The sequence below is a fragment of the Arachis hypogaea genome, chromosome 11, assembly GCF_003086295.3.
Source record: "Arachis hypogaea cultivar Tifrunner chromosome 11, arahy.Tifrunner.gnm2.J5K5, whole genome shotgun sequence".
In the NCBI taxonomy this organism is placed as follows: Eukaryota; Viridiplantae; Streptophyta; class Magnoliopsida; order Fabales; family Fabaceae; genus Arachis; species Arachis hypogaea.
In genome coordinates this window covers 130051410-130072043 of record NC_092046.1, presented here as the reverse complement: position 1 = coordinate 130072043, position 20634 = coordinate 130051410, and the positions used below count along the sequence as shown (strand labels likewise).

Below are 20634 nucleotides of genomic sequence, written 5' to 3'. Positions count from 1 at the left end.
TATTTTTCTCATATGTATAGAGCCACCAGCAGAGTGGTCTAAAGACATCCTGGCCATGTCTGTAAGGCCATAATAAAAGATGTGTAATTGCACCCATTCTGAAAATATTTCAGTGGGGCATTTTCGGAGCATTCTCCTATACCTCCCCCAGGCATCATGAAGAGATTCACTGTTCTCTTGCTTGAAGCCTTAAATATCCAGTCTTAACTGGGTCAACTTCCTTGGGGGGAAGTATTGATTAGGGGTGGCAAGTGGGGAAGCCCGCCCCGCCAGAAGCCCACCTTTTGGCGGGCTGGCCCGTCCCGCCCCGCCTAGTGAGGCGGTCCCAGAATCCTACCCCGCCCTGCCTAACGGCGGGCTGGCGGACCGGCGGGCTAAGCCGCCAAATATCCTCTTTTTTTTTTTACTTTTAACTATTAAATAATATATATAAAGGCATAAAAAATTTTCTTCTGCTTTTTACTATTAACTATTATAATTTCTAAAGGTATAAACAAATTATAATTTTTATATTCACAAACATTAAAGTCTTTGTAATTATAAATATATAATAAACATAATTATAAACCAAGTTTTCATCCAAAACATAATTATAAATTTTGTTCCCAAAGCAAAATAAACATAATCCAAAACATAATTATAAATATTGTCTCTAAAACAAAATAAACATAATCCAAACTACTCAATTTTCATCTTCATTCTCTTGTAAGTTGGGCTGGGGGAAGTTGGGTTTTGGCAAAAAATTGTAAAAATACACCTTGCTAAAAAAATACTAAGCCCGGTGGGGAAGCCCGCCCTGCCCCGCCAAAGCCCGTGGTTTAAGTGGTGCGAGTTAGGCGGGCTTTTGCTATTTGGCGTTCCCAATTTTCCAACCCGGCCCGCCTTTTTTGGCGGGTTACGCTGACCGACCTGATGGGTTTAGGCCCGTTTGCCACCCCTAGTATTGATTCAGAAACTTGTCTACTAGCTGCTTTCATGTTTTCAAGCTAGATTTGGGTTAGTTATCTAACCACCTCTTTACTTGATCTCTTATAGCAAAAGGAAAGAGTAGCAGTTTGTAGACATCCTGATCTACTCTCTCAGTGTGTAGTGTGTCAGTAATTTGTAAAAAGTTTGATAGGAACTCAGTAGGTTCTTCCTGTGGAAGTCCAGAGTATTGGCAGTATTGCTGCACCAGAGTTATGAGCTGAGGATTGAGCTCAAAGTTACTCGCTCCAATGGGAGGTATACTAATACTTCTCCCATAGAAGTCAGGATTGGGGGCCATGTAGGATCCCAAATTTCTTCTAAACTGTTCATTTCCATTTGGATTCATAGTGAAAGAATGGTAGGAGAAAGAAGTAAAGAGAAACTAAAATTAAATTATTTTTGTTTTTATTTTTATTTATTAATTAAATTCAAAAATAAAAGCTTAATTAATAAAAAAGATTTTAAAAATTACAAGGTAGTTTTCGAAAAAGGAGAGAGAGAAGAATTAGTTAGGAAGTTTTGAAAAGAGAAGAAAGAGAAAACAAATAACTAATTAAAAAAGATTTGAAATTAAGATAAGATTTGAAAAAGATTTTGTTTTTAAAATTTGAATTTTAAATTTTAAAATTTGAAATTTGAAAATTGAAATTGATTTAAGATAAGAAAAGAAATTAAAAATTAAATTTTAAATTTTGAATTTTGAATTTGAAACAAGTTAAGATAAATATTCGAAAAAGATTTGATTTTTTGAAAAGATTTGATTTTGAAATTCAAATTTAGGATAAGATAAGATAATAATTTAAAATTTAATAAAAAGATAAGATAAGAAAAGATAATGATTTGAAAAAGTTTTGAATTTTTAAATTTTAAAAGAAAGATAAGATAAGATAGAATTAAATTAAAGGAAAAGATATGATAAGATTTTAAAAAGATAAGATTTGAAATTAAGATAAGATAAGATAATAATTTGAAATTAAAATTTGAAATCTTTTTTGGAGTTTTCGAAAATTAAGGTAAAAAGATATTTTATTTGATTTTTTGAATTAATGAAGAGAGAGAAAAACAACCAAAAGACACCAAACTTAAAATTTTTAGATCTAAGACTCTAAGTTTTCGGAAATTGAAAGAGAAAAACACCAAAAGACACCAAACTTAAAAATTTTAAGATCAAAAGAAGAAAAGAAACAAGAACAACTTGAATACCAAGAAAGAACACAAAGAACAAATTCAAAAATTCAAAGCAAATAAAGAACAATAAAAAGACACCAAACTTAAAACTTTGAAAATCAAAGACACTAATTTCGAAAGTTTTAAAGAAAAACACTCAAAGACACCAAACTTAAGAATTTTGAAATCAAAGACTCTAATTTTAGAAAAGAAAAGAAAAAACTTAAAGACTCAAGATGACTCAAAAAGGATACCACACTTAAAGATTGACACAAGACCAAACAAAAGACACTAATTTTTGAAAATTTTTGGAACAAGAAAACAAGAAATTCGAAACTTTAACAAGAACAAGAACAAAGACTCAAACAAAAAGATAAAGATCAAAAAGAAAGGAAAATGTTTTTGAAAATGTTTTTGATTTTTTTTTATTTCTTTTTTGAAAAAGAAAAATAAAAGACTCAAACAAAATTAAAAACAATACCTGATCTAAGCAACAAGATAATCCGTTAGTTGTCAAATCCGAACAATCCCTGACAACGGCGCCAAAAACTTGGTGCACAGAAATTAACTCCGCACAACTGAACCAACAAGTGCTCTGGGTCGTCCAAGTAATACCTGAGGTGAGTCAGGGTCGATCCCACGAAGATTGTTGTTTTGAAGCAAGTTATGGACACCTTGTAGATCTTAGTCAGGCGATTAGAAAAGATAGTTTGTTGAGATAAACGCATAAAACATAAATAGGAATGAAATTACTTAATTTGAGTGAAACCAGTGATAAGAGAACGGTTGAGGCTTCGGAGATGCTTCATTCTTCTGGATTAACCTTTCCTACTATCTTTCTCCAACTGTGAGTGATTCCTTCCATGGTAGGCTGTAAGTGATCAACACCATACGGTCGCAGCCGCTGAATCTTCCTCTCTCAGGCCGAACGCCAGGTTTAGTGTGCGCCCAATCTGAAGGAGAGTGAAGCTCCTACAGTTCATCCCCTTGATGATCCTACTCAAAACGCCACAGACAAGGTCGAATCTTCCAGATCAGAGAATGTTGCACCTTTGGTTCTAGCCTTTACCACGAAGACCTTAATCTCCCATACATCGGCTGAACTGGTGTCTCGAGAAGTCCCCAACGAAGTCGTGGATTAGTCGTCTAAGAGATGTATAATCAAGCTGGTGGTTCAGTGATCTCTGGTTAGGACTCACAATGAACCCATGTAGAATGAAGATGATTTTCATGGATCATCCCATTCATAAGGTTGAACAACGAAGATACATTTTAGAATAGAGTCACACACGAATTGAATAGAACAGTAGTACTTTTATTAATCCATCAAAATCAGCAGAGCTCCTAACCTTAACCTAGAAGGTTTAGTAACTCATACTGTACATAATAGTATTTGAAAATATGATATACTGGAGAGAGATCCTAAACATGGTTCATTTTCTCCTATGTATACTAGTCTAGTAACTAAGTATTACATAAATATGATAAACTAGTCTAATAGTACAAAAATCCTCTTCTAGGGCCCACTTGGTGAGTGTTTGGGCTGAGCTTGAGTGTCTCCCATGTGCTAGTATCCCTTAGGGGTGTTGAACGCTGGCTAGGGACCCCCTTTTGGGCGCTGAACTCCAGTTGCTCCCTTGTGGGCGCTGGACGCTAGGAATGAGGCTGGTGGCTGGCGTTGAATGCCAGTTTTGGGCCTTTATTTCCGAAATAAAGTATAGACTATTATATATTTCTGGAAAGCCCTGGATGTTATCTTTGCATAGCCGTTGAGGGCGCACCATTTGGACTTATGTATCTCCAGAAAAATGCTTTCGAGTGCATGGAGGTCAGATCCTTACAGCATTTGCAGTCCTTTCTTTGCTTCTGAATCAGACTCCAGCTCAAGCTCCTCAAATTCAGTCAGAAAATACCTAAAATTGCATGAAAACACACAAACTCAAAGTAGAATCCAAAAATGTGAATTTCGCACTAAAACCTATGAAAACTTAATAGAACTTAAACAAAACATACTAAAAACTATATGAAAACAATGCCAAAAAACGTATAAAATATCCGCTCATCTACATGCCCGATCTGTATCTGAACAGTTATGTTTTTTATCCTTGTAGGTTTAACAACATGACCAATAAATTGTTTGTTTATCGAATTTGTAGTAACTTGGTTGCATTTTTTGTTTTGTAAGTATAGTGTATATCTCAATTTATAGTGCAAATAATGCCTTTTAACATTCCTGTCAATCTGAAATGATGGTGCACGATTTTGGCTGCCGTGATCGTAGTAGATAGGGAGATGTTAGATGACTTTTGTCTTAAGCATAGGATATGTAGTAATCAAGAGGAAGAGAAGTATGTTTTAGAGGCTCCCGACCCTAAAGAAAAGGTTTGTTATGCCCAATATAACATGTCGGATGAACATTTTTCGTTCGTTTATGAATGCCTTTTTACTAGGTGATGAGCGGATATTTTATACGCTTTTTGGCATCATTTTCATATAGTTTTTAGTATATTTTGTTTGATTTTTATTAAGCTTTCATAGGTTTTAGTGTTAAATTCACATTTTTGGATTCTACTTTGAGTTTGTGTATTTTTATGCAATTTCAGATATTTCTGGCTGAAATTGAGGAGTTGGAGCAAAAGTCTAATTCAGAGACAGAGAAAGCACTGCAGATGCTGTCCGTATCTGACCTCCTTGTACTCGGAAGAGCTTTTTTGGTGCTACAAATATCCAAATGGAGCTTTCTTAATGGATATGGAAAGCTGACTTCCAGAGCTTTCCAGCAATATATAATAGTCCATACTTTGCTTTAGAATAGAAGGCCTAAAACTGGCATCCAACGCCAGCCTCCTGCCCCATTCCAGGCGTCCAACGCCCAAAGGAGGTGACCAGCGTCCAAACGCCCAAAGAGGATCCCCTAGCCAGTGTTTAATGCCCTAGAGGCCTTATAGTATGTGGATCTCATCAAAGATCAGCCCAAACACTCACCAAGTAGGCCCCAGAAGTGGATTTTAGCACTAAAAGACTGTTTTACTCTTTTTTATGTAATCCTTAGTCATTAGTTTAGTATTAAGGGATATTTTACATAATCATAGAGACCTTTACGCCATATTTTCGAATTCCATGCTTGTATTTTCTATCAGTATAAGTTTCTAAACCTCCTAGGTGGAGGAGAGGAGTCCTGCTGAGTTCTATGAATTAATAAAAGTATTACTGTTTCTTTTCAATTCGTGTTTAATTCAATTCTAAGATGTATATTCGTTCTTCAACTTGATGAATGAGATAATCCGTGACAATCAGCTCCGTACTTCATACTAAGACCGCGTGCCTGACAACCACTCATATTATTCTTGGGTTAGTGTGAATACGTGACTGGAAAGCATCGAACCGTCAGCTTGATTATACATCTCTTAGACGGCTAATCTACGACTTCATTGGGGACTTCTCGAGACACCAGTTCAGCCAAGGTATGAGGAGATTAGGGTCTCTGTGGTAGAGGCTGTAAAACCCAGTCAAACTGTAATTAATTAAATAATAAATCAAATAGGAACGAATATGGTTAGAAAATCTAGCAATTAGAATTTGATAATTTAAATATGATATTTGGACTCAGTGGATTTTTTTGAGTCGGAAAACATAGTTTTCTGCGTAAAAACGCGCACTGGAATTTTGACCAGCAGTACCGACTGAGATCTGTCTGGTACTGCAACTGAGAAAATTGATTATAAGTAAATAAGGTTAAGAAATTAGGATTTATAATTAGGCAAGGTAGAAATATTTAAAATGTGATTTAAAGCGCTAAAAAGGTTTTGGCCAAAAATTGAGCCAACGGACTAAACCAAGTGAATTGGGTCCAAGTGGACCCAAGCCCAGTATATATAAGCCTTAACTTAAGGTCATTCACCAGCCACAACTCCCATTTAGTGGGTGAGGGCCGAAATTGAGAGAAGAGAGAAGAAAGGAGAAAACCTAATCCTAGTTCCAACTTCATATAATCATAACTTTCTCTTCGAAACTCCGATTGACGAGCTGTTTGCGGCCACGCATTAATCTTCTCATCCTCTACAATTCTATCTAAGTTTTGTGGTGAGTAATTTACTTTCCTCTGCCCAGTTTTTGTTTTTCTCTTTAAATTCGAATTTGGTTTGGGTTTTGAGGAAATCTTGTAATTTTGGTTATTTAGGAGTGCTGTAGTATGAGCCATTGGTGAGTTTCATCAACCAATTTCGTGGGTTAAGGTAAGGAACCCTCTAACCCTTGTGATTTATTAATTTTATGAATCCTAGGTTGATTATAAGTGTGAAAATTGATTATGTTAGAGTATTTGGTGATTTTAGTGCACAATTGGAAGATTGATATTGCTTGTGGAGCTTTGGTGAGGCTTGGAGTTAAGAGTTGGTGGAGACTTCCAAGAAAAAGCTCAATTATTTTGGCTACAAGAGGTACAGTTTGAGTTTTATTTAAGTACTGTGTGGTGTAATAAGAATTCCTAGGCTAGATGCCCCTAGAATTAAGTTTGGATTGTATAAACGGTTGGTGCTAATATGCGTAGTTGATATGTAGTGTGAATTAATGATTGAGTTGAGAATTGTGTGGATTTGTTTGTTGGTGTGTTGAAAATTTGATCAATTGGATAATGAATATTAGTTTGTGGAATATGCATTTAAATTGTGAATTTGGGCTGGAAGCTATGAATTTTGGGTCATAGGCCGGGAAGAGGTAAGAAAGGTAAGTTGATGTGTGTATTGTGTGATGATATAAGAGACTGGATGGATTTTAGATATTAAATGTGTGAATAATTGGTTTGATTATTGAATAATAAGGTTTGAGGAATTGAGGTGATGAATTTGATAGTTTTGGGTGAAATTGTGTAGATGAGGTAGGTTTGGTTTTAGTTTAGTGTAATTATGTGAATGTGGTTGGGTTGTAGTCATTTGGATGAGTGGAAATGAATTTGGCTTGTGAACATTGGAAAAAAATTGGTGATTTCTAGTTTTGGGTAAAAACTTATTTTTGACCAACTTTGGCGGTCCGTAACTCGGTCCACGGAGTTTGGAATTCTTCAAAATTGAATTTTTATGGAAGTTTATTCAACAATCTTTCCAACGGTTCAGAAATGATTGAAAAAGAAATTTTGAAGAAGAAGTTATGTGTGTTGGAAGTTTGGGGTTTGAAAATGTAATTCTGCAGCTTTTTAACTTAGTAAAATTTTTGGAAAATTGTGCTTCCACGCGCACGCATGGACGACGCGCACGCATCAGTCTCGATTTTTACCACCCCACGCGTGCGCCTGGCCGACGCGTACGCATCGCTGTACTGCTGCAAATGCCGCATAGAAAATCCAGAGAGTTGCGCGGGTACTGTGCTAGTTTTGTGCGAGGAGCACAAAACACACCCACGCGTACGTGTGGCTGACGTGTGTGCATGGCTGACGCGTACGCATCGCTCTACTTTTCTGACTACCACGCGTGCGCGTGGGCGATGCGCACGCGTCACTTTGTTTTTCTGGAAAGAAGCTAGGACATGTGGCAACTTGTGGATGAAGTAAAGAGAGAATCAATGAGGAATGATGAGTAATGATGATTGTATGAATTGCTGAGGGTGATGATGGAAGTACAGTGTATGCCATGGGCCAAAAAGCTGTATTTAATAATGATTATTGGATGGTTATGGGTTATGTTATGAGCCGGATGGCTATGATAAATATTAATTTATGAATGGAAATGAAAATATGGCTTTGAATGATTATTTTATCTTGAGCTCTCTTTCTCAAAAGTGCGACCCCAGAGAGATGAAGGAAGGTGAGGATCCCCTTCCTTGTTCCTCCTGGTATTGTAAAATCTCTCCCAGCGAGATGGTGGAAGGTTAGGATCCTCTCCTTGGTTCCTCCTGGGCAAATGAAAACGTACCTCCTAGGTAGATGCAAGGGTTGTGGTTGCGCCCCACTTGCTCCAGGTTGGTTAGTATAGAGGCTCCCTGGTTAGACGCAAGGGTTGTGGTTCGTCCCACTTGCTCCGTGATGTGGTGAGATATACCTGCCTGGATAGATACAGTGGCATTGATCCACTTGCTCCGGGTTTAGTTTGTAACTCCTGAGGTAGATGCAGTGGTTAGCCCCCACTTGCTCCCAGTCGAGTATGATTTGAGATTGAAACTATATGAGTCTCGGATTTCCTTGGGTAGATGCAGTGGGTCGGCTCCACTTGCTCCAAGTTGAGATTCGAGATTCTGCTGACCATATGTTGTAAGTGTGGCCGGATACTGTGAAAGTTCCGGATGAGATCGCCCCCGTGAATAAACACCAGTGTGGGTATTGTGTGATTATGATTATGATTGTGAATAACTCAAGTTGGGGATGTACGACAGAGGGACAGTCCAATGGTTAACTACCAGGACTTGTTGGGTTAGCTTTATAACCAACAGATGAGACTCATCAGCCATAGGGCATGCATACATCATTGTCATATGTTTGAATTGTTTGGGTTTGCCTATTTGTTTTGGATTGCTATATCATATATGCTATGTTACCTGATTATGTGCTACTTGTTCTACTTATACTTTAATTGTGTATTACTTGCTTGTATTGCTTGTGTTTGTACAACTGAGAGATCCCTCATGTTGGTGTCAGTGGACGCTGAGAGCTGTTCTTGACGAGATGAATTGATGATATAATTGAATAATGATGATGATTATTGAATGAGGAAATTGAACTCCCTGGGTAGACGCAGTGACGTAATTTCACTTGCTCCAGGTAGAGAGTGGGATAATTGGAGTTCCCTAGGTAGACGCAGTGAAGTGATTTCACTGCTCCATGTTGATAATGAGATATTTGAGCTTCCTGGGTAGACGCAGTGATGTGTTTTCACTTGCTCCAGGTGAGGATATGAGGTAACGCTATAGAATTGCTGAGACAAAATAACTGGTGATGGTTTGGCTTATGATTCTTATTCTGATTTGTTGGAGAATTAGAAAGTTGAGAAGCATGAAAGATACGAATTAGATTTAGCATTCCCTTATGACAGTTGCCTATTTATGGATTAGCAAGAACATATGATGAATATTTGGTGAAAGGAAGTTTAGGATGCTTAGTGAGTTTTTATTATAATGCATTGTATTTATTTGGCACTTTTATCATACTGGGAACCCATGGGTCGGGGGTTCTCATTCCGTATATGTCTCTTGTTTTTCACATATAGGTCCAGATGTTCAGAAGTGAGCTGTGGTTCATCTGAGAGATGGCGAAGATCTTTATATTCTCTACTTTATATTTTGCTTAGAATCTCTCCACCTTTATTTTGAAAAGCTTATATTATGTATTGAACTCTTTTAAACTTGCCTATAGAGGCTCTTATGTTTCTTTTCAGAGAGATTAGGAGATACTGTTGTCAACTACTTTCATACTGTACCCTAGCTGGCCTAAACTTCGCGGGTCGCGACTAGTGGCTATTTACTTATGTTATATATCTATATACTGTCCTTCTCTTATTCTCCTTAATGCCTTTATCTGTATATCATCTTCAACTTCACGCTTTATCTTTTAGTTGTCATTGCGTGAGTGATACGACTTCGCGAATTTATTTTTACTCTTTTCAGGCTTCTCAATTAATACTCCTTTCAATTATACTTTATTTATGTAATAAAAATCCACCTTGAGATTCGTACCACCTTATTATCATTGACTTATGACTCAAGCATAAGGATTTGGATATTAGGGTGTTACAGAGGGTAGAACCCAAAGGCGCAGCATTCTCTGATCCGGAAGATTCGACTTTGTCTGTGGCATTTTGAGTAGGATCACCAAGGGAATAGACTGCTAGAGATTCACCGCCGTTCAGATTGAATGACCGCTGACCCGACATTTGATCTGAAGCAGAGGAGATTAATGACCACGGCTGTACAGCGCTGATCACATACATCCTGCCATAGAAGAAATCATTCACAATTGAAGAAGACAGTAATATCAGAGTTAATCCAGAAGGACAAAGCATCTCCAAGCCTTAACCACCTTCTTATCCTAGTTTACACAACTTCTGAGTTCTGATTACCCTTTTCATTCTTTTTATGATTTTAACCAAATTCAAACCAATAACTCTTCTATCTACCTGACTAAGACCTGCAAGATAACCATAGCTTGCTTCAAGCCACAATCCTCATGGGATCGACCCGGACTCGCTCAGGTATTACTTGGACGACCCAGTGCACTTGCTGGTTCAGCCGTACGAAGTGTGGGGATTCGTGCACCAAGTTTTTGGCGACATTGTCGGGGATTGTTCGAGTTTGGACAATTGACGGATTATCTTGTTCCCTAGATCAGGTATTGTCTTTAATTTTGTTAGAGTCTTTTTATTTTATTTTATTTTTTTGAAAAATCAAAAAAAATTTTCAAAAAAATATTTTTCTTTTCTTTGTTTAATCTTTGTTTTTTGTTTGAGTCTTTTGTTTTTGTTCTTGTTGAAATTTTCAAAATTTTTAAGTCTTTCTTTCTAAAAATTTTTAAAAATAATTTCTTTGTTTAAATCTTGTGTGAATCTTTAAGTTTGGTGTCTTGTGTCTTTTTTTAAATTTTTCGAAAATTTTGTGTTTGATTTTCAAAAAATTCTAAGTTTGGTGTCTTTTACATGTTCTTGTGTTCTTTGAATTCTTTGAGTCTTGTTCTTGGTGTTCTTCTTGATCTTCAAAGTGTTCTTGTTTTTCTTTTTGTTTTAATCTTAAAAATTTTAAGTTTGGTGTGTTTTTGGTGTTTGTCTTCAAATTTTCGAAAACTTAGGGTCCTAGATCTTATCTTATCTTAGTTTTAAATTTCAAAATTCAAATCTTTTCAAAAATCTTATCATTTTATCTTTCTTTAAAATTCAAAAATATTATCTTATCTTATTTCAAATTTCAAAATCAAACATTTTCAAAAACCATATCTTTTTCAAATCTTTATCTTATCTTGTTGACTTTTTTAAAATTCAAAATTTCAAAATTTAAAATTTCAAATTCAAATTTCACGATTCAAAATTCAATTTCAGACTTCAAAATTTAAAATTTAATTTTCAAATTTCAAATTTTTAAAATTCAAATCTTTTCTAATCTTATATCTTATCTTGCTTTTAAATCTTTCTTAATTAGTTACTTGTTTACTCTCTCTTCTTTTTCAAAAATTCCTAACTAATTATTCTCTTTCCTAATTTTCAAAAATCCTTCTTCTATTTCGCTCTCTTCTTTTTCGAAATTCATAATTAAATTTTCAAATCTTTTTAATTTATTAACCTTTATTTTTGATTTGCATTAATAAATAAAACAAAAACAAAAATATTTTAATTCTTGTTTATCTTTTCTCTTTCTAATTCTTCTCCTCTCTACTTCTATTTATTCGAATTATTCTTCTTCTCCTTCTTCTATCTTCATTCTTCTATCTTCCTCTTCTTTTCACATCTCACAGGGACTCCCCTGTTCTTGAACATAGAGCTCCCATTCTCCTCTATCCTTGGTTTCTTCTTTTCTTGTTTATGACCAGGAACAGGGATAAAAAACCTCTCTTTAATCTTGATCCTGAACCTGAGAGGTCTTTAAGGAGGAGCTTACAACAAGTTAAAGCACAACACTCCAGAAGAGACCTCTCAGAAAATTTTGAACAAGAAGCTGAAGACATGGCCGAACTTGAGGGAGAGGCAAGAAAGGTTCTTGGTGACTTCACCATGCCTACTTCTGACTTTTATGGCAGAAGCATCTCTATACCTGCCATTGGAACTAACAATTTTGAGCTTAAGCCTCAGTTAGTCTCTCTTCTACAACAGAATTACAAGTGCCATGGACTTCCACTGGAAGATCTACATCAGTTCTTAGCTGAATTCTTGCAGATCTGTGATACTGTTAAGACCAATGGAGTAAATCTTGAGGTCTACAAACTGATGCTCTTTCCCTTTGCTGTAAGAGACATAGCTAATATATGGTTAGATTCTCAACCAAAAGAGAGCCTAGACTCTTGGGAAAAACTGGTCAATGATTTCCTGGCTAAATTCTTTCCTCCTCAGAAGATGAGTAAAATCAGAGTGGAAGTTCAAACCTTCAGACAAAGAGAAGGTGAATCCCTCTATGAAGCTTTGGAAAGATACAAGCAACTGATCAAGAGCTGTCCTCCTGACATGCTCTTAGAATGCTCAATCATAGGTGTGTTCTATGATGGTTTGTCTGAGATGTCCAAAATCTCATTGGACAACTCTGCAGGTGGATCACTCCACTTGAAGAAAATGTCTGCAGAAGTAAGAGAACTCTTTGAGATGGTTGCAAACAACCAATTCATGTACACTTCTGAAAGAAACCCTGTAAGTAACGGGGTACTTCAGAAGAAAGGAGTTTTTGAAGTTGACAGCCTGAATGCCATATTGGCTCAGAACAAGATCTTGACCCAGCAGGTCAATGTGATCTCTCATAAACCACTATTTTATGGTTTATCTTGTGCTCAATTGAGTGGATTTTATCAACTCTTTACCCACTTATTCATAATATTTGCATGGTTTTATATTTCCTTCCTGATTTTGTGCTATGATTGAAAACATGCTTCTTTGATCTTATATTTGCTTATTATTAATCCTCTCTTATTACCATTAGATGTCTTGATATGTGTGTTAAGTGATTTCAGATATTATAGGGTAGGAATGGCTCAGAGGATAGAAAGGAAGCATGCAAAAGTGGAAGGAATACAAGAAGTTGGAGAAATTGCTAAGCTGTCCAGCCTGACCTCTTCGCACTCAAATGGCTATAACTTTAGCTACAGAGGTCCAAACGATGCGGTTTTAGTTGCGTTGGAAAGCTAACGTCCGGGGCTTCGATTTGATATATAATATGCCATAGTTTCCCTGAAGCTAGGCGACGCGACCGCGTGCTCCATGCGGCCGCGTCGCAGTGACGGAAATCAGCGTGTTTGAATTCTTCTCCAGCGATTTCTGGGCTGTTTTCGACCCAGTTCGCGGCCCAGAAAACACAGATTAGAGGCTATAAAGTGGGGGATTGCATCCATTCACAGAAGGGCTTTCACAATTCACTTTTCATGTTTTAGATGTAGTTTTAGAGAGGGAGGTTCTCTCCTCTCTCTCTCTCTCTCTCTCTCTCTCTCTCTTAGGATTAGGATTTAGGACTTCTCTTAGTTTTAAGAGTGACTCTCAATCCCAGGTTCTTTATTTTTATTTAATTTATGAACTCTTTCATGTTACATATAATTTTCTTAATCAATGTTATTTGAGGTATTTCAATTCATGATTGCTTTCTTTTATTTACATGATTACTGCTTCCCATCTGAAGACATTTTTATTCCAGTAGATTTACTATTTTCCTTTTGGTTTTAGTTAAGAAATCAGTAACTCAGGAGTTATCTAATTCAACAGCATAATTGTTAATTGTTATCTTGCCAATTGAGTTGAACTTCAATAATCCCAATCTTTTCTTAGGAAATAAATAGGATTCGAAGATCAAACCAATTTGTCCATTGACTTTCCTTTGCTTTAGTAAAGGTTAACTAAGTGGAATTAAGATTCAACTTTCATTGTTATTGATAAGGATAACTAAGTCTGGACTTCCAATTTCTCATACCTTGCCCAAAAGTTTGCTTTACAGTATTTATTTATTTTTAATTGCCATTTAAATTATTTGTCATATAACATATTCCCACCTTACTTCCAAAACCCCAATTTACAAACTCATAACCAATAATAAGAACATACCTCCCTGCAATTCTTTGAGAAGACGACCCGAGGTTTAAATACTCGGTTATCAATTTTATAGGGGTTTGTTACTTGTGACAACCAAAACGTTTGTACGAAGGAATTTTTGTCGGTTTAGAGACTATATCTACAACGCGACTGTTTTTATGAAATTCTTTACTGGCAAAAATCCTAACGTCAAAATGGCGTTGTTGTCGGGGAATTGCAAACGTGTGCCTTATTATTGGTTATTGTAAATATTTGCTTTTTACTTGTTTATTTGTTTCTATTTTTGTTTTTATTTTTTCTTTTTCATAAATTAAGAGGTTATTGGTTTTTATTTAGTTATTAAAAAAATTTTTCAAAAATTTGTTCTTCGCGTTCATCTTGACCTTCAAGCTGTTCTTAGTTGTTTTCTTCGTTTTGATCTAAAAATTTGAAATTTGGTGTCATTTTATTGTTTTTCTCTCTCTTCATTAAATTCAATAATATTTTTTATTAATTTTTTTCGAAAAAAAAATTATATTTTCAGATTTTTATTTTTAAATTTTTTATCTTATCTTATCTTATTTCAAAAATCAAATTTCAAAATTCAAATTTAAAATTTTTCAAAATTTAAATTTAAAAATTTAAATTTAAAAATTTTCAAATTTCAAATTTCAAATTTCAAAAAATTCAAATTTCAAAAATTTAAAATTCAAATTTCAAAATTCAAATTTCAAAATTTCAAATTTTAAATTTCAAAATTTAATTTTCAAATTCAAAATTTAAATAACCTTTTAATTTAAATTTATTTTTATTTTTATTTTTATTTTTTATTTGCTACTATGAACTCTCACCCCTTTGGCTACGAGTCTAGTTACAATTATGTTGCAGGAAGAAGAAATTACAATGAGAACAGGCATCAAGGTTGGAACAATCAAAAATGGGAGGAGCCACAAGGATTTGATCAACCTTCATGGCAACAACCACCTCCAGTGGACTATCAACAACCACCACCATATGCCTATGAACCCTTTCCTCAACATGACTTTGGACCACCATACTTACAAGCCCCTTTCTGCCATTCACCTCCATATGACCCTAACCCTCAACCACCATACCAACCACCTTATGAGCCATATGAACCATATATAGAACCACCCCAATTTCAACCCAATTACTCACAAGAACCACCACTTCAATATTCACCATCTCCATATCCATCAATCCAAGAGCACTATGATCCTATTTATAAAAGCCGAGTGCATCAAGAGACAAAGGATCGTTTCAAAGGAACAGTGGATCGATGTCAGGCAACCATTCATCAATTGGGGCAAGCAATAATGAGTCAATTAGCTTCCTGATGTTCGGACACTCAAGGAACCCCCATGGCTACATGTGGACAATCTAATGAAGAATGTAGTATGAAGGAGATACTAGAAACTCCAGTGAACAGTACGGATCATGACTTTGTACTGGAACAAGTAGAGGAAGCCGGAATTATTGAAGAAGAAGAAGTGGTTGAAGACTTAGGAGATGCAGAACCTCCATGGGAAAGTCCAGTCATAGAACCCCCTTCCAAGACGTTTGAAATTGATGCAGAGGAGGGTGTACAACCTCCAAGGCATATCACAGTTGAAGACTTGGAAGAGGTTGATCAAGAGATGGAGATTCAAGAAGAAGAAGCACAACCTCCCATGCCCTTGGAAAGCAATGAAGAGGAGATTGAATTGGAAGAAAGCTACCAAGAGGAAGAGTTTGAAAGTGAAGAAGCTTGCAAAGAGGTGGTAATTATCAGAGAAGAGCACAAGGGAGTGGAGCTTGCAATTTCATTAAAAATACCTCCCCCTAAATTGCCATCATCCTTCACAACATTCAAGTGGATAAAATTCATATCCCTTAGCTTTCTAATTCCACTTGAATATGGGCTACTGGAGACGAATGGTCAACTTAGAGCTCTTTGTAACATTAAGAGTAAGAGGAAGATGGTCAGTGGTAAGAATTGTCCTGCAAGGTTCATTATGGTTGGTAGCTTTAAGTTTAAACGCAAAGGTTGGTGTAGAGCTCAATTGAATGGGTCTAGGAAGTTGTTTGGTAGCTGCAGTGAGAATTCAAATTACTTATCACCCAGTTGGAAAAATACAGATCCCGACAAGGATGGGCGCAAAAGCAAGATTTGGGACCCCGGAGGTTACTGGAGGTACAAGAATTGGTGTGGATTCCTAGATCAGTACAAGCATAAACCACCATAATAGGAAGCTCACCAAATGTCCAACTTTAGGACTTTAACTAAAAGTGCTAGGTGGGAGACAACCCACCATGGTGTGATTGTTCCATTTTGCAATTTTAATTTTATTTAGTTTTGTTTGTTTTTTTTAGTTTTATTTTATTTTATTGAACCTGAAATCATGCATAGCTGATGAGCGGATAATTTATACGCTTTTTGACATTGTTTTTAGTATGTTTTTAGTAGGATCTAGTTACTTTTAGGGATGTTTTTAATAGATTTTGTGTTAAATTCACATTTCTGGACTTTACTATGAGTTTGTGTGTTTTTCTGTGATTTCAGGTATTTTCTGGCTGAAATTGAGGGACTTGAGCAAAAATCAGATTCAGAGGTTGAAAAAGGACTGCTGATGCTGTTGGATTCTGACCTCCCTGCACTCAAAGTGGATTTTCTAGAGCTATAGAACTCGAAATGGCGCACTTCCAATTGCGTTGGAAAGTAGACATCCAGGGCTTTCCAGAAATATATAATAGTCTTTACTTTGGCCAAGAATTGACGACGTAAACTGGCGTTCAACGCCAGCTTTCTACCCAAATCTGGCGTCCAGCGCCAGAAAAGGATCCAAAACCAGAGTTGAACGCCCAAACTGGCACAAAAACTGGCGTTCAACTCCACAAATGGCCTCTGCACGTGCAACACTTAAGCTCAGCCCAAACACACACCAAGTGGGCCCCGGAAGTGGATTTATACATCAAATACTTACTCATGTAAACCCTAGTAGCTAGTTTATTATAAATAGGACCTCTTACTATTGTATTTGACATCTTTGGATTACCTTATGATCCTTTGATCACGTTTTAGGGGGCTGGCCATCTCGGCCATGCCTGGACCTTCACTTATGTATTTTCAACGGTAGAGTTTCTACACTCCATAGATTAAGGTGTGGAGCTCTGCTGTTCCTCAAAGATTAATGCAAAGTACTACTGTTTTCTATTCAATTCTTCTTATTTCGCTTCTAAGATATCCATTCGCACCCAAGAATGTGATGAAGGTGATGATTATGTGTGACGCTCATCATCCTTCTCCCTTATGAACGCGTGCCTGACAAACACTTCTGTTCTACATGAATTAAGCTAGAATGAATATCTCTTAGATCTCCTAACCAGAATCTTCGTGGCGTAAGCTAGAATGATGGCGGCATTCAAGAGAATCCGGAAGGTCTAAACCTTGTCTGTGGTATTCTGAGTAGGATTCAATGATTGAATGACTGTGACGAGCTTCAAACTCGCGATTGTTGGGCGTTAGTGACAGACGCAAAAGGAGGGTGAATCCTATTCCAGCATGATCGAGAACCGACAGATGAATAGCCGCGCCGTGACAGGGTGCGTGAGCATATTATTCACTGAGAGGAGGGGATGTAGCCACTGACAACGGTGATGCCCTTGCATAAATCCAGCCATGGAAAGGAGTAAGACTGATTGGATGAAGATAGCAGGAAAGCAGAGGTTCAGAGGAACGAAAAGCATCTCCATTCGCTTATCTGAAATTCCTACCAATGATTTACATAAGTACCTCTATCCCTATCTTATTATATAATATTCGAAAACACCATTATCACTTTATATCTGCCTGACTGAGATTTACAAGGTGACCATAGCTTGCTTCATACCAACAATCTCCGTGGGATTCGACCCTTACTCACGTAAGGTATTACTTGGACGACCCAGTGCACTTGCTGGTTAGTTGTATCGAAGTTGTGACAATTATGAATTAAGATCAGAGCACCAAGCTTTGGAGCCATTACCAGGATTTGTTCGAGCCTGGAGATCACAATTTCGTGCACCAAGTTTTTGGCGCCGTTGCCGGGGATTGTTTGAGTTTGGACAACTGACGGTTCATCCTGTTGCTCAGATTAGGTAATTTTCTTTTTGTTTTAGTTTTCAAAAAAGTTTTCAAAAACCTTTCAAAATTTTCTTCTTTGTTTTCGAAAAAAAAAAGTTTTCAAAAATATATTTTTCTTCCGGATTTTTAAGAATGAATTCTAGTGTTTCATGAAACATGTTGAATCCTATCTGGCTGTAAAGCCATACCCAAACTGCTTTGGGATTGGTATTCAACTAATCACTCCAGTCCATGTAATTATATGTTGAAGCTTGGCTGGCTATTAAGCCATGCCTGACCCTTTGATTGGAGCTTTAACACTAACATGGCAAGATTCCTAGAATTCATATTAAAAATTTTGGAATCCTTATTTTTTAATTTTCACAATAATTTTTGAAAAAAAAAATTAAAAGAAAATACAAAAAAATTAGAAAATCATAAAAATCAAAAATATTTTTGTGTTTCTTGTTTGAGTCTTGAGTCATATCATAAGTTTGGTGTCACTTGCATATGCATCTTGCATTTTTTCGAAAATATCATGCATTCATAGTGTTCTTCATGATCTTCAAGTTGTTCTTGGTAAGTCTTCTTGTTTGATCTTGATGATTTTTTGTTTTGTTTCTTTTCATGTTTATCATATGCATTCTTGAATTCTTAGTGTCTAAGCATTAAAGAATTCTAAGTTTGGTGTCTTGCATGTTTTCTTTGCATTAAAAAATTTTTCAAAAATATGTTCTTGATGTTCATCATGACATTCATAGTGTTCTTGGTGTTCATCTTGATATTCGTAGCATTCTTGCATGCATTCATTGTTTTGATCTAAAAATTTCATGCATTGCATCATTTTTCTTGTTTTTCTCTCTCATCATAAAAATTCAAAAAAAAAAATAATAAAAAATATATCTTTCCCTTTTTCTCTCATCAAATTCGAAAATTGAGTTGACTTTTTCAAAAATTTTAAAAAAATCAAAGTTGTTCCTTATGAGTCAAATCAAATTTTCAATTTGAAAATCTTATCTTTTTCAAAATCTTTTTCAAAAATCAAATCTTTTTCAAAATTCTTAGTTATTTTCGAAAATTAAAAAATATTTTTCAAAAATCTTTTTCTTATTTCTATATCAAATTTTCGAAAATAATATAATCAATTAATGTTTTGATTCAAAAATTTGAAGTTTGTTACTTGCTTGTTAAGAAAGATTCAAACTTTAAGTTCTAGAATCATATCTTGTGATTTCTTATGAATCAAGTCATTAATTGTGATTTTAAAAATCAAATCTTTTTCCAAAACTAATTTCTATCATATCTTTTCAAAAAAATATCTTCTTATCTTATCTTTTTCAAAATTTGATTTCAAAATATCTTCTCTAACTTCCCAACTTCTTATCTTTTCAAATTTGTTTCAACTAACTAACTAACTTTTTGTTTGTTTCTTAACTTTTTCAAAACTACCTAACTAACTCTCTCTCTCTAATTTTCGAAAATATCTTCCCTCTTTTTCAAAAATTTCTTTTTTATTAACTAATTATTTTTATTTTTTATTTAAAAAAAAAATTTTTCGAAAAAAATACTAACCTTTTTCAAAAACTATTTTCAAAAATCACTAACTCTTTTTCAAAAATTGTTTTCGAAAATTCACTTCCCCCTCTCATCTTCTTCTATTTGTTTATTGATATACTAACATCTTTCCTTCAACTCTCCAAAAATCCGAACCCCCTCTCTCTCTGAGTTCAGATTTTCTTCCCTTCTTTTCTTCTACTAACACAAGGATCCCTATACTGTGGTATAAAGGATCTCCATTATTATTATTATTTTTCTGTGCCTTCTTCTTTGTCATATGAGCAGGAGAAAGGATAAGAACATTCTTGTGGAAGCAGATCCAGAACCTGAAAGGACTTTGAAGAGAAAATTAAGAGAAACTAAAATACAACAATCCAGAGAAAACCTTTCAGAAATTTTCAAACAGGAAAAGGAGATGGCAGCCGAAAATAATAATAATGTAAGGAAGATGCTTGGTGACTTTACTGCACCTAATTCCAATTTACATGGAAGAAGCATCTCCATTCCTGCCATTGGAGCAAACAATTTTGAGCTGAAACCTCAACTAGTTTCTCTGATGCAGCAGAACTGCAAGTTTCATGGACTTTCATCTGAAGATCCTTTTCAGTTCTTAACTGAATTCTTGCAGATATGTGATACTGTTAAGACTAATGGAGTAGATCCTGAAGTCTACAGGCTCATGCTTTTCCCTTTTGCTGTAAGAGACAGAGCTAGATTATGGTTGGATTCTCAACCCAAAGACAGCCTGAACTCTTGGGATAAGCTGGTCACGGATTTCTTAGCCAACCTCCTCAAAAGCTGAGCAAGCTTAGAGCTGATGTTCAAACCTTCAGACAGAAAGAAGGTGAAACCCTCTATGAAGCTTGGGAAAGATACAAACAGTTGACCAAAAAGTGTCCTTCTGACATGCTTTCAGAATGGACCATCCTGGATATATTCTATGATGGTTTATCTGAGCTATCAAAGATGTCAATGGACACTTCTGCAGGTGGATCCATTCACCTAAAGAAAACGCCTGCAGAAGCTCAAGAACTCATTGACATGGTTGCTAATAACCAGTTCATGTACACTTCTGAAAGGAATCATGTGAGTAATGGGACGCCTATGAAGAAGGGAGTTCTTGAAGTTGATACTCTGAATGCCATATTGGCTCAGAATAAAATATTGACT

General features: G+C 35.8%; 1 non-coding gene across 1 annotated transcript; it reads right to left on the bottom strand.

Moving 5' to 3' along the window:
* Window positions 1-20268: 20268 nt before the first annotated feature.
* Window positions 20269-20376, bottom strand: LOC112724235 (small nucleolar RNA R71). The gene has a single exon (XR_003163409.1). It is a non-coding gene; the product is annotated as a small nucleolar RNA R71 (small nucleolar RNA).
* Between the last annotated feature and the right edge of the window lie 258 nt (window positions 20377-20634).